The sequence below is a fragment of the Bactrocera oleae genome, chromosome 2, assembly GCF_042242935.1.
Source record: "Bactrocera oleae isolate idBacOlea1 chromosome 2, idBacOlea1, whole genome shotgun sequence".
Classification (NCBI taxonomy): Eukaryota; Metazoa; Arthropoda; class Insecta; order Diptera; family Tephritidae; genus Bactrocera; species Bactrocera oleae.
The window spans coordinates 36,766,564-36,780,677 of record NC_091536.1 but is presented as its reverse complement, the minus strand read 5'-3'; positions in this window follow the sequence as shown (position 1 = coordinate 36,780,677).

Here is a 14,114-nt window from a genome sequence, read left to right as displayed (position 1 = left end):
TTGTCTATTGCTATAGGTTTACTTGTTTGCTACAGTTCCCAAGAAGTATTTAAGCTAAAATCAAATATTGATCCTGCCAAAAACATGGTTTTCTCAGAAAATTATTAGGACAGCAAAAACACATCCACTTCACGCAGTATCTTAATTGACATTTTAAAAATAAATTTCCAAAATTAATTGGATGTAGGTGGCCATTAATTGCCAATGTTATAATCCGGATCTCAGAATTTTTAACGAATATAGAATTTAGCTTCGACGAAATAGGTCGTTGGACTCTATCCATTCAATTTCCATCTTCAAAATTAATTTACTTAACTTTGAATATACCCATAAGTGATTTTCCCTAAGATCGATGTCAAAATATATTTAGTTAAAACAATAATTTTATTTATTTAAGTAAAAAAGAATTCAAAAGTCAAAACATTAATTGAAACAAGTAAGGAATGGGTAAGTTCGTCAAGCTTGAGAAACGGAAATCAGTATATTGGCGATAAGGGACGTAGCCGACTACGGTCCTGACCATTAAGGTTAAAGTCAGCCGGGCATTTTGACATTACTCAATTATACTGGAGAACATTTTTCCATGCATTTGATGAAGATCTAACTACAAATTCGGCATAAAGTCTAGCGTAATTTGTTAACCGATTTCATACATTTTCATCCAATTATTATACATATATCTTACATACTGATCGAGCTGGCTAATCAGTTGACCGATTTCATACATTTTCATTCAATTATTATACATATATCTTACATACTGATCGATATATACGGTATAAAGCTAGCCGCAGTTTTGAAACTCTTATATTGGGTATAAGGAACTAGGGCAGTAATGACCCGATTTTATCCATTTTTGGTATCACAACATACTATTACCCGAAAAAATTGCTCACTGACTTTTATTAAGATACCTCGTTGTCAATATAACTACGGGTTTTGATCTGATTTTACTTTTTTGTTGTTTGTAATCAGGGAAAAGGTAATCAAAAATATATTTTAAATATCTCTTATATTTTCAGTAAAATATCAGTTATAAGCACTGTGGTAAGCATACTCGATATTTGAGGGTTTCAAAAATTATGGTCCGATACCAGTTCCTTAGGTATAGGACTCCACCTAAAGCTGTCACACTCATTGTCTAATTTTGATACCGGCTGCTATGAAGTCATTGTGTACCAGCTCGAACCAACCGTTAGGAGAATAAAACTATAATATTCTGTAGCAAACAAAATATACATAAATTCAAATATTCTAATGCTTTAAATAAAGCTATAACCAAGTAGAAAATGCTAATTTTGGCTTAATATTTAGTTAGTAAGTAGATTGTATCATTGAACAAATTAAGTTTTCCAGGTTACAAACTGCAGGGATTCTGTTTACCTCTTAACATAATCGTATTGATTAAATCGGGTTTGTTTGTTGGGCTCTATTTAGACAATTTTTTTTTTCAATAAGGTTATTGTCTGTGCTTTGAGGTATCGATACCTTTTTTGCAATTGTGCTTGACTCAGGTTTTGCACAACAAAGGTTTGTGTTTTGGACATTATTCTGATATAGTTTTGTTTAAATTTTATTGGGCCATAAGGATCAACATACCCAAATCGTGAGTCTTGTAAATTTTTTTAAATGTCTATATTATATTCTGACGTCATCACATCATTGAAAAAAAACGCAGCTTACAAACACAAGAGGCATACCTAAAAAACCTTAATATGTTAAAAAGCTGGCCAAATTTTACTACTGAGTATAAATGTTTTTTGCCATAGAACTTTGTTCAACACAATATTTGAGTTAATGTACATTTTGTTTGATTTTTCAGTTTGTTATTTTTTGTTTTTTTTTGGTTTTGCCTTAAATTATGATGATTATGAAAAATAAAACTGATAATATTTATTTAACTGTATTATCATTGTTTTTGGTTTTGAAAGAATTCACTGACAAACTGTACATCAACCGATATATTCGGCAATATAATACAGAGGGTGACGAAAATCTGATTTCATTTATACTTGATGTTAAGCCACATATTGGTATAAAATTGTCGACTTAATTTCACCTAAACATCACACACATGTTCCGATAGATGTATATGATATAAAGAGGACCGGTTTTAATTATCAACCCTCCCCTTTTTTTCGTATATCATTGGCATGTACTTTCCCATATCAATAATATGATGAATATAGTTATTTGTGTTAGTAGTGTTGATTAATATATAATTATGTCAAATATGTTGTAAAAAAGTGTGAGCTACTACATAGACCATTTCAAAGTTTGAAAATATTTCCCCGTATTTCATTGTTGTGAATGGCGAAGGTATAAAATGTTTGGCTTCACGCGAACTTATCCTGGCTTATAATAACAATTTCCAAGCTAATATTTAATATTTTTTTGTGTTTGTATTCGTCGTAATACCTTCAGCTGCTGAATTACTTAACGAAATCAATTGCTTATTATTATAATTTTTGTTGGTATTGTTGTTTCAAGTCAAATATCTGTATATGACTATGATTTTTTCACTAGAGATTATATATCTCTCTTAGTTGTTTAAGGGTCGACCAGCGGTATGTATAAGAATGTACCTACGTACTCGTACATACAAGTATGTATGTAATCCATATTATTAGTTTTGAACCATTGGCATTATTTGTGGTTCACTCATACATACATATGTGCGAGGATATCCTCAAAGATTTTCTTTAAGTTTTTTTAAACATAAATTGGCTATGGATAATTAGCGAACTTTGGAATATAAGTTAATGATGTCTTTCCAGAAATTAATGACTCACTATCAAAAGCCTGATATAATTTTTGGCGAATATGTTTTCTGCTATTTCATTTTATATAGCGATATACTTTGAAAAGTGTTCTGATAAGTATACACCAGTTAAAATGAGTTCACCCCTAAAGCATTGCTAATTAGCTATATTTAGGAATAGATGTCCAATCGTTTTGAAGAATTAACCAATCACAAAGGTTTTGTTCATTTGACCACGCCTCAGTAATGATTGGTTAAAGCTTTAAACGAAATCAAAGTAAAATTAGGTTGAGGCGTGGCTAATTTTTTGATGTAGATTGGTCTACGCTCATGTATATTTATGCATATTTGTTCTTCTCAGAACCACGAATTCAAATGTAAATATGCTTATACATACAAGTATATGTATATCCAATAGTGCATGCCAAGCTATGTAACTATTTGATAGACTATTTAACAATCCAAATGTGTACTATGCACAGCAAAGTACGGATAAATATGTATGTACTAATGTAAAATATTGTACAAAACATAAACAAATTTATAATTGTGTTTTTATTGATTACACTGGTAAACAAAATTAAACATGTTTTTTTGTGTGTTATGAAGTTTCTTACTAATTTGACGTCAGTGATTCTCATTTTCTTTCTAACAGCTCTAGTTTTAGTGCTACAGGTACTTCTCGAAATATCGTTACTCGGCTTACTTTAATTAATTTTTAGGATAAACAATTACTAAATTTCATAAATAAACCGCTATGTCTTCAATAATAAGAACTTGTTTAACTGACTACATGTTTAGAGAATGCTGTTTAAATGCGTCTGATTCTGTAAAAAAGGCCTATTTGGATTACTTTGGAAATAAAATACATAAAACATAACTGACTGATATGCCTCGATCTTAAAACGCTAAATTTTCTTTTGGGCCAACAAGGAGGATATACCAAATACCCTTGTTTCATATGCTTTCGATAGCCGAGCCAAGACAGAACACTGGACTAAAAAGTTTGGCCTTTGAGAGTGAATTTAGTACCAGGTAGTATGAATGTGATGAATGCCCCTATAGTAGCCAGAGACCGTATTACATTACCCCCTCTTCATATTAAGTTAGGTTTGATAAAACAGTTTGTAAAAGCTTTAAGCAAGGATGGGGAGTGTTTCAAATATTTCAGTAAAATATTTCCGAAATTGGGCATAAAAAAAAAATTAAAGCTGTTGTTTTTGACGGTCCTCAAATCAGGAAACTAATAAGGGACCAACATTTTACTGATTGTATGACAGATAAAGAGAAATCTGCATGGATTGAATTTATCTTTCTTAGGCAATTAAAATTCTCCAGATTACATTCAACACATTAAGCAGCTCATGTTGCTGCCATTCGCACCGCTTCAGAGAAAATTAAGGCGACTTAAGCGAAGAACAAGGTGAACGCTTTAATCAGGATATTTGCACTATGGAAGAGCGATATCAGAGTCGTTGGAATGCAAACATGATGGCTGATTACTGCTGGAGCATTCAAAATAATACTAATGTTTCTACTCATGCAAGAAAACCACATAAAAGAAAGTTTTTGGAGTTTACTCCTAAAGAATCGTTTTTCATATAAGGCGCCCGGTATGAAAAAATATGAGGAGTGAAATCTACTGATGAATGACCTCAGATGAACTCGGTAACGTTTTTGCGCGTATCTTCTCCCCACTTATCAGTTGTGTATACTTTTAGGTATACTTTGTGTAGAGTTATTGTTGTTATGACTACAGCGCCATCTATACTACTATCATAGTCTATACACTACACGGTCAGCTGATTGGTACGAGCGCCGTTATATTAGATTGGCTGCAGTGATACGGATAGCCAAATATATAAAAAAATAATATAAAAATAGATAAAAAGTTACCGATGTAATAGATTTTATTCACGCGACATTGTTAGCTTATTCTGAGGGTGGATCGAAGCTATTGAAAAAACAGTATCATTTACTGCCACTATTACTGAGTGGTGATATTAATATAGATTTTAACAAAAATGCCGGATTGAGATTGATACAATTTTTAAAATCTGAATTTGATTTAGATATTGCTTCTAATAGAACACTAGGGACGACGAGATATGGTACAACCATTGATGCGTGTTTTCACGATTCGTGAACCATGTATCTACTGAAGTTCACGTGTCATAATTTAGTTACCATAAACCTCTTGTTACAGTGATTAATAATAATGACACTATAAATTTAATTAATATGTAAAATGATAATAATAGTTCATGATAATAAAACAATAATATTAATAAAATAAGTGAATCAATCTTCCTAATGATATATACATGCAAGATCTATTTGAATGTAAAATGTTCGATGTATAATACTGCACCGATTATTATTGAAATTGTAAATAAAGTAAAAATATAAATATTCTCTAAGTATTTTTATGAGTGCGGTTATTTATCCTAACATGTGATGGTCTTTTTCAATACGCTTTAATTAGCTTCTGCTGTATGTCTGTTGGTAACCGATACTTTTGACTTGTTTTGTGCCTGTTTGTAAAAACTATTTGTGAGGAGTAAACTCCAGTCGTGCGTCGGAGCTGACACACACACTTTTTTTTTCATATTGAGTAAGAGTAATATATTTTTATACCTTGAACAGGGTATATTAAGTTTGCCACGAAGTTTGTAACACCCAGAAGGAAACGTCGGAGACCCTACAAAATATAATATATACATAAATGATCAGCATGATGAGCCATGTATGTCTGTCTGTCCGTCTGCCTGTATATATACAAACTAATCCCTCAGTTTTTAAGCTATTGATCTGAAATTTCGCTTTTCTCACAAAGAAGCTGCTCATTTGTCGGAACGGTCGATATCGGACCACTATAGCATATAGCTGCCATACAAACTGAACAATCGGAATCAAGTGCTTGTAAAGGAAACTCTTTCATTTGATGAGGTATATTCACAAAATTTGGCATGAAGTATTATTTAAAGCAACATTATAAACTCCGAAGAAATTATTCAGATCGGATGACTATAGCATATAGCTGCGATACAAACTAAACAATCGGAATCAAGTGCTTGTATAGGAAACACTTTGATTTGACGAGCTATCTTCACGAAGTTTGGCACGAATTATTATTTAAGGCAACAATGTAATCTCCGAAAAAATTATTCAGATCGGATGACTATAGCATATAGCTGCCATAAAAACTGAGCAATCGGTTTGAAGTGCTTGTATGGAAAACTCTTTCATTTGACGAGGTACCTTCACGAAACTTGGCATGGATTATTATTTAAAGCAACAATGTAATCTCCAAAGAAATTATTCAGATCGGATGACTATATCATATAGCTGCCATACAAATTGAACGTTCGGAATCAAGTTCTTGTAAGGGGCCTTTGTATGTATTTGTGAAGTTTATTATAGCTTCGGTGCAACCGAAGTTAACGTTTTTTCTTGTATAATTCTAAAATTGTAGATTAAGTGAGAATAATATATATTTTAATTCTAAAATTTTAGGTATTTGTAAAGATGTAAAATGTTCATATTTCGAAAATTAGAGCTGCTAAAGAAAAACTGTCTACAGATTTGCGATGCAAAATCATACACAATCGTGTAAGAAACTTCATAAAACAAAACTACTGTTTCCCAGTGTTATTATTCACTACACATATTACATATACAAGTATGTACATATCTACTATACTTTATACTATGTGAGTATAAAATTTTAACCTTTTACTATCAGATATAATCAAGTTGTAACCAAAATTCATAATAACGTTAACGTTAAAGTATATTTGGTTTTTCGAGAAATTTGCGAAGCTGAAATTGATGAAGTCGAAGATCTATGAAATTTGAAATTTGTAGAATGGCACCACTCAATCACCTAGAAACGATAAAGATTGCACTGCTCCAATTGTACAACATATGTGTTAATGTACTCAGTTCATATCGCATATTAGTAAAATGAAGAATAATTAATATATTTATAAGAAAATCTGAACAGTTTAAAAAATGTCAACAGATGCGAAGATCTTTGTGAAAATGCAATATCACATACTTTACATCACCAACCGACGTTCTGAGGTAGACTTACAATTAACCACAGCGCGAACTTACGTTAAGGCTTTTCGAAATTCTGCAATTTTTACTTCAAATCCACCTAGCCCCCAGCCCCTAGATTAACCCATCAAATTATCAAACTGTTAATCCTACTATAAATGTACCACAGACAGGGCCCGATCTAAGAGGGGGCAAGCCTGTCATTTGCCCAGAACTGCAAAAATTGAGAGGCGGTAAAATTTAATTATTCCTATCTTTCAACATTTTATTCGATATTTTCGAGGTATCGATACTTTTAACAAAATTTAAGTAACATCATTAGATTTGGGTCGTAGGGGATTACCCTTCTTATAGACAATAGCTTATGTTTAGAGCGTGTGTTACCAGTTTCTCGTGATTCCTATTTTCCTATTGAGTAGATTTATTTTTATCAATTAAGTAAAAAATGATTTAATATGGCGCTAATTTATTTTTGTACCGACAATTTAATACGTCGAAATTTAAATTGAATTAGTTTGATACCATTATTAAGAAGTGTCTCATTGGTGAAAAGTTCCGAACTCCAAGTTCCGAAATTTCTTGGATAATATTTGATATTACGGATATTACTCAATTGGAAGTTTTAAAACTAAATTCAAACGTACTTGATACCTATCAATGTCAATAGTTTAGTTTCGATCCTTTTCCCGGTACCGATAAATCTGATACGATATTGGTATCGACTAAAGTATCGATACTTTTGAAATTTTGTGGAACACTAAGAAGAAGAAATACCTAAATAGGAAATAAGGAACCAACTAGACTAGACTTAGAAACTAGATTTTTCTAGACTAGATTTTCTGCCGATTTTACATTTCTGAACTGAAAATGGGGATTTCCCTCAAACTTTCGGAGGAATACTCTTTAGCTAGATTCATACAACGCGACATTTTAGGGGAATCCCTTAAATATCATATATAAGCAAAAAATTTTACTAATTTTCCATTACTTATTTAAAGGACTCCTAGTAAAAATGTTCTGCCCTAGAGACAAATTTTCGTCATATTCGTGAATAATGTAGCGGTTAATAAGTGATACAGAATTAAAATGCTCAATCTATTTATGTGAAATATATGCTAAGTCTACAACAACTTGTATTCTGTTCTATTCTTGTTTTATTCTTAAATTTAAAAGTGACGTGATTTTTGTGCGGCAGATTAATCATATAAATATTGAAGCGCGCGTGTGAATTTGCAACGTAAGTACCTATCTACAAGTATTTTATAAACTAAATTGTAATATAATACGTAAAAAAATACGTAATATAGAACACACCTTGCTAAAAATGTACTTACTTTTTGTTCCTTAAAGTAAATAGTAAAATAGTTTTAGTTCTGATTTCCCCATCTCCGGATAGCCTAATCGTCAATTAAATTTTCGGTCTTTGACAGTTGTTGTATGAGTTTGACAGTTCTTATATGACAAAAAGGCTATTCAAGACTTTAACAGGTGGGGAATTTATTTAATTTGATATTAATCACAAGGTGTGTTAAAAATGTTTTAAGTGGTATGTTAATTTATTTCAGATTTTAATTTTTTACCGTACAGAATGGCTGACGGTAGATCACGCTTGTCGGGACACCAATATAAAAGACGAAGCCTTGAAAAAGGCGCAGAGCGACAAAAGCAAGCAGGGGCTTTTTGAAGAAAGGTGAGCTAAGAAAACCATCATCACTCATACCAGAAACCGACGCTATAGCTGAGATTCTGCTTAAACCTCGAGAAGAACATACGTCCGATTCCAATATAATCTGTGAACCTGGTGTTTCTACTTCTTTGTCAAGCGCTATTACAGGTGAAAGTGCTATTACAGGTGAAAGTGCTATTACAGGTGAAGCTGCTATTGCAGGTGAAGGGTCTATTGCAGGTGAATTTGCTATTGTAGGTGAAGGTGCCATTGCAACTCCAACTTCAGCCACGTGGCTCAAAAGATTAACAGACGCAGAAAGAACATATTTGGCAAATAGAGGTTCTCTAGACCCACTGTATGAATTTGAATTTCCACAAGATATCAATGATCGGAGGTTTACTTCGAGATACTATAAGAGAAAGCTTAATAACGGTGAAGAAATTTTAAGAGATTGGCTTGTATATTCTATGGAAAAAAATTCGTTGTATTGCTTTTGGCTACAAAAATTGGAAGCATGCAGGTGATATGTTTAAATCTCATGAGACATCACGAAACCATGTAAAAGCTGTAAAACCTTGGGTAGAACTTTCACGTAGGCTCAAGTCGTGTCGTACGATAGATGCCGAGTCACAGAGAATAATTAAATCAGAAATAGAACTCTGGAATAGGGTATTGTTACGAATTGCCTGAATCATCAAAATGTTGGTTTAAAATGGCTTGGCTTTTCAAGGTACTTCTGATAATCTGTATCAACATAACAATTTCTTAAAACTAGTAGAGTTGTTAGCCGAATTTTATCCCGTTATGCAGGAACATGTAAGCAGAGTTTTGAAAAGAGAGGAGAAACAAGCAACCTACTTAAGTAAAACAATTCAAAATGAGTTTATTAATACAATTTCAGACGGAATAAAAAAAACATATTATATTATGGAAGCTATCATTACATCAAAATATTATTCTATTATTTTAGATTGTACTCCAGATGCTAGTAAAACTGAGCAGATGACCATGATAAAGACCATTCAAGAACGTCACAGATTGATGTTTAAATGAAAGTTTTTAGGATTTATACCAATCGAGAAATCAGGTCTGACACTAACAGAAATTATCGTGGAACAATTATCAGCCCTTGGATTGTCTTTAGAAAACATAAGAGGACAAGGGTACGAAAGGTATTGAAAGTGGCGTCCAAGCTGAGATTAAAAAATTCAATCCACGGGCATTTTAGGTTCCTTGCAGTAGTCATTTTTTAAACTTAGTGGTAAACGACATGGCAAAGTCCTCACTAAAAGCTACAATTTTTTTAATACTGTGCAAAGAATATATGTTTTTTTCACTTCAACATTAAGGTCAATTCTTTTGAAGAATGTAAAAGGTATTACTCTAAACCCACTTAGTGATACGAGATGGGAAAGTCGAATTGAAGCAGTAAAACCACTTAGACATCAAAAATTATGCATTGTTTAGTGTTTACCAAAACACAGATATGGATAGCCCCACACGAGACGAAGCTTCGGGTTTGTTGAACCAAATTAAACAGTTTAGTACGAAACTTTGAATCGCATAAAATTAGTAAATTAATGCAAAGTAAAGATTTTGACTTCGTTTCCGTCATTAAATTACTTAAAAATACAAAAGATTTCTTTGAAAACTCACGTTCAGATGAGTATTTAATCAAGTTCTTGAAGACGCCAATGCCTTAGCTTCCGAAATTGACTAGACAATCGTGCACGATCAAAGAAAAAGCATTTTACTTATGAGTGTGTTGACGAACCAATCATTGCGCCTCGTTCAAAATATAAAATTGAAGTATTTTTTCACATTATGGATACAGCCATAAACTCTTTAGAATTAAGATTTTCCCAGATTTTTGAGTACAGTAAACATTTTGTATATTTGTATAACATATATGTCTTAAGAGGACTCCCAAAAATTAATTTGTTAGAACATTGTAAGAATCTCAAGGCTATTTTAACTCATCAGAACTCAAGCGATATAAATGCATTAGAACTTTGTGAGGAGTTGTCAGTCCCTTTGTATGTTTTTAAATAGTAATTTATCTCCTCAGGATGTTTTAAAATTTGTATGTTTTTAAATAGTAATTTATCTCCTCAAAATGTTTTAAAATATGTAGCAGATTTAAGATTTGGTTCAAATATCAGTATTGCGCTCAGGATCCTTTTAACTTTACCAGTAACAGTTGCAAGTGGTGAAAGAAGCTTTTCTAAATTAAAAATAAAATAAAAATTTCTGCGATCCACCATAACACAGAATAGGTTATCTGGATTGGCTATGATTTCAATAGAACACAAGGTTTACGACAGTATAAATTTATCAGATGTTATTAAAGATTTTACAGAACAAAAAATGCGAAGAAAATTACTATAATTACGAGGTAGGATTAAATATTCTCTGAAATACTGTTTAATTTTTGGTTTCATTATTTTAAAAAATAACTGACTTGTTTTGTAGTAACATAATTGTTCTTTTTTATCGGTATTAAATTTTAAAACAAATATTTTGTTGTGTTTTTTTTATACGTACCGTATGAACCTTAACTTAAATTATATGTACCGATTGACCATAATAAAAAATTAAACAGGTTGGTCCTCTAAAACGATTTTGATGAAAAATGTTTATTGTTTCTTTAGTTAAAGGGCAACATTAGTAAGACCCGAGAATGTTAATGAATAGAGAAGGCGCAATTGTTAGCTGTGTTAAAATGTTAATTACGATGAGGGAACATCGAAAACGCGCAAGTTCGAAAATAAAATTTCACCACCCTATCAGGCAACGCAATGAAAGGAAAATTGTAAAAAGGAAAATAATTGACTTATGAGAAGAAAATGTAAATAATGAGGGAAATAATAGTGAAACTAGAATTAAAATGTCATGTAATAAAAAAGGTTTATAAAAATAAAAAAGAGAATAGAAAATTATTTGTGATAGCATTTGAACTTAGGCAAAATATTTGATGTTGCAATAAGAAATTCTGCTATACTAGCAGCTCCACAGGCAATATCAAAATAAATGAGTTTAATGTGTGTACTTCTTTCAAATGAACAATTTGTAATATATTTAAATGTATGTACACATATGTACATATGTATGTGTGTTCCTCAATATGATTTTTGTAAAAAATCAAACATTCGTGCAAGTGACAAAGAAACGTGAACGCACCATCATCGACCAATAATATTCAAGCAAACTCGCGGCATATTTTCAAGTATTTCATATTACCACGACAGCAAATTCATTCATAAGGAACGTGCGTCTGCTTCAAAGCAAAGTTTCATAATTCTGCACCGCGCTATTTTTTCTGTGCGCCAGGTCAACCACATTTGGTTTTCATATGGAATTCCTACGCAAATGTGCGAAAATTATAATATAAAATGAATAATGAAATTCAATTTGAATGGTTTCAGTAAAACGAGAAAAATTTAAATTTTAGAATTTGACCACTGAAAATCTCCTCGCATCTGCATGTTGCCCACAAGCTGCTGCCTCACGACGATGCCAAAACGCAGAAATTGAAGAATTTGTCTGATGTTCCCTTCAGAAGGAGAATTGGCAACATGACCTATTAGCGAGCTAAAATAATATTTTAATTTATTTCATATTATGTACTATATATGGCATTCAATTCAAATTTTATATAAAATTGCCAACTACCTCTATATGTTCTAAGCACACTCCATATAGTTCTTTTATATGTTTACTTTTTATCATTGTTTCATAGTTCGTCGATTTAGCCCGTTTTATCTAAAAACGACGCTATGAAAATGCAGCCCAATCGGTAATCGTAGTATTTCAAAAGGGCATAAGTATTTTCAATAGCAAAGTGCTGCAAAAAGCACAAACGTGACAACATAGCCGACCGACATTGTCGCAAAATTGTTGATTCAAATAAATTTTGTCAACTCCGCGACGATGCGCAAAATTCGACGTCAATATGTATGCGAGCTTATATGTATATATCGTATGTATGTTCGTCGACAAAGTCGTCATTTGGTTTTTTTCAACAACACAATGTCCGCGCGAACTCGCTGTTATTTCGTTGCTTTAAAAATATTGATGCATTAATGACTTATTTTCGTAATATAATTAAAAATATAAATACAGATAAATTCATACCTATAATCGTTTTTAAAATAAATTCGATTAATAACAAGTAAATAGCCTTAGCCCTTCCAAGTTCGGATGTAACCGAACATTTTATACTCTCGCAAAGTCAAATGGTATACTCGTTTGAGATTTGTTTGTGGATTGACTGATATTTTCGGTGGAAGGTCAACTATAGGCACTGGGGTCCACATATTTAGTACTTAGGGGCTTGAACAGTTTTGGTTCGATTTAGACAATTTTTGGTCACAAGGTGGCATACTTTAAACGTATTATTCACGCAAACTTTTACCCCGATATAATCATTGCATTGTGGAAAGTAAAGGAGTCAGATGGAATTGAAAATGGTGTTATACGAGAAATAGGCGTGGTTGTAGTCCGATTTCGCCCATTTTGGCACTATAACATAGGAATATGAAAAGAATATTATGTACCGGATTTTTGGTTAAATCGGTTTAGCAGATCCCAAGATATGGGCTTTTACCTAAAAGTGGGCGGTGCCACGCCCACTGACTAATTTTGAACGTGGTTCCTATAAAGTCATCTCATACCATCCCAGAGATAAAAATTTAATGCCTCTGGCTTGTTTAGTGCTTGATTTATCGCGCTTTTAGTATTTTTAACAGTACCGTTATATGGGGAGTGGGCGGGCTTATCGCCCGATTTCACCCATTTTCAAACCGTCAATAGAAGTGCTAAAAACATTTGCTTCCAGTGAGTTTGGTTACTATAGCTTTAGCGGTTTAGGAGATATGCACATTATACTTATTTGGGGCGGGACCACACCCACTTTTTAAAAAAAATGTTTACTGCAGATGCCCCTCCGAACGTAATCTTGTGTAGCAAATAACAGTCTTGTATCTTATTGCGGAGCTTAGTTATGGCAATTTATTTGTTTTTGATTAATGGCGTTTTTTGGGCGTGGCATTGGTCCGATTACGCCCATCTGCAATACCAACCATCTTACTGTATCAAGAAACATGTGTACCAAGTTTCATGAAAATATCTCAATTTTTACTCAAGTTACAGCTTGTACGGACGGACGGACAGACGGACGTACAGACAGTCACCCGGATTTCAACTCGTCTCTTCATCCTGATCATTTATATATATATAACCCTATATCTAACTCGATTAGTTTTAGGTGATACAAGCAACCGTTAGGTGAACAAAACTATAATACTCTGTAGCAACAAGTTGCGAGAGTATAAAAATATATCTGATATAATTATGTGGCAGAGCGGCCCTAACCCCTCCTTGCGTGCGATCGTTCAACTTGCTTTTCGCAAAAAGCAAAAAGTGTAGTCAAAAGTCATTGTTTGTGCGGAGCAAGAAAAAGCAAGCATCAGCGTATGTGTATTTAAGAATGTATGTGTGATTATCACATTTGTGTAAAGACGCATAATTAGGGAATATTCAATAAACCTAAACATATGAACATATTTTCCTGAAATATTGTAATTATCTCAGGAAGTAAAATATTCTATTAAAGTAATTGAA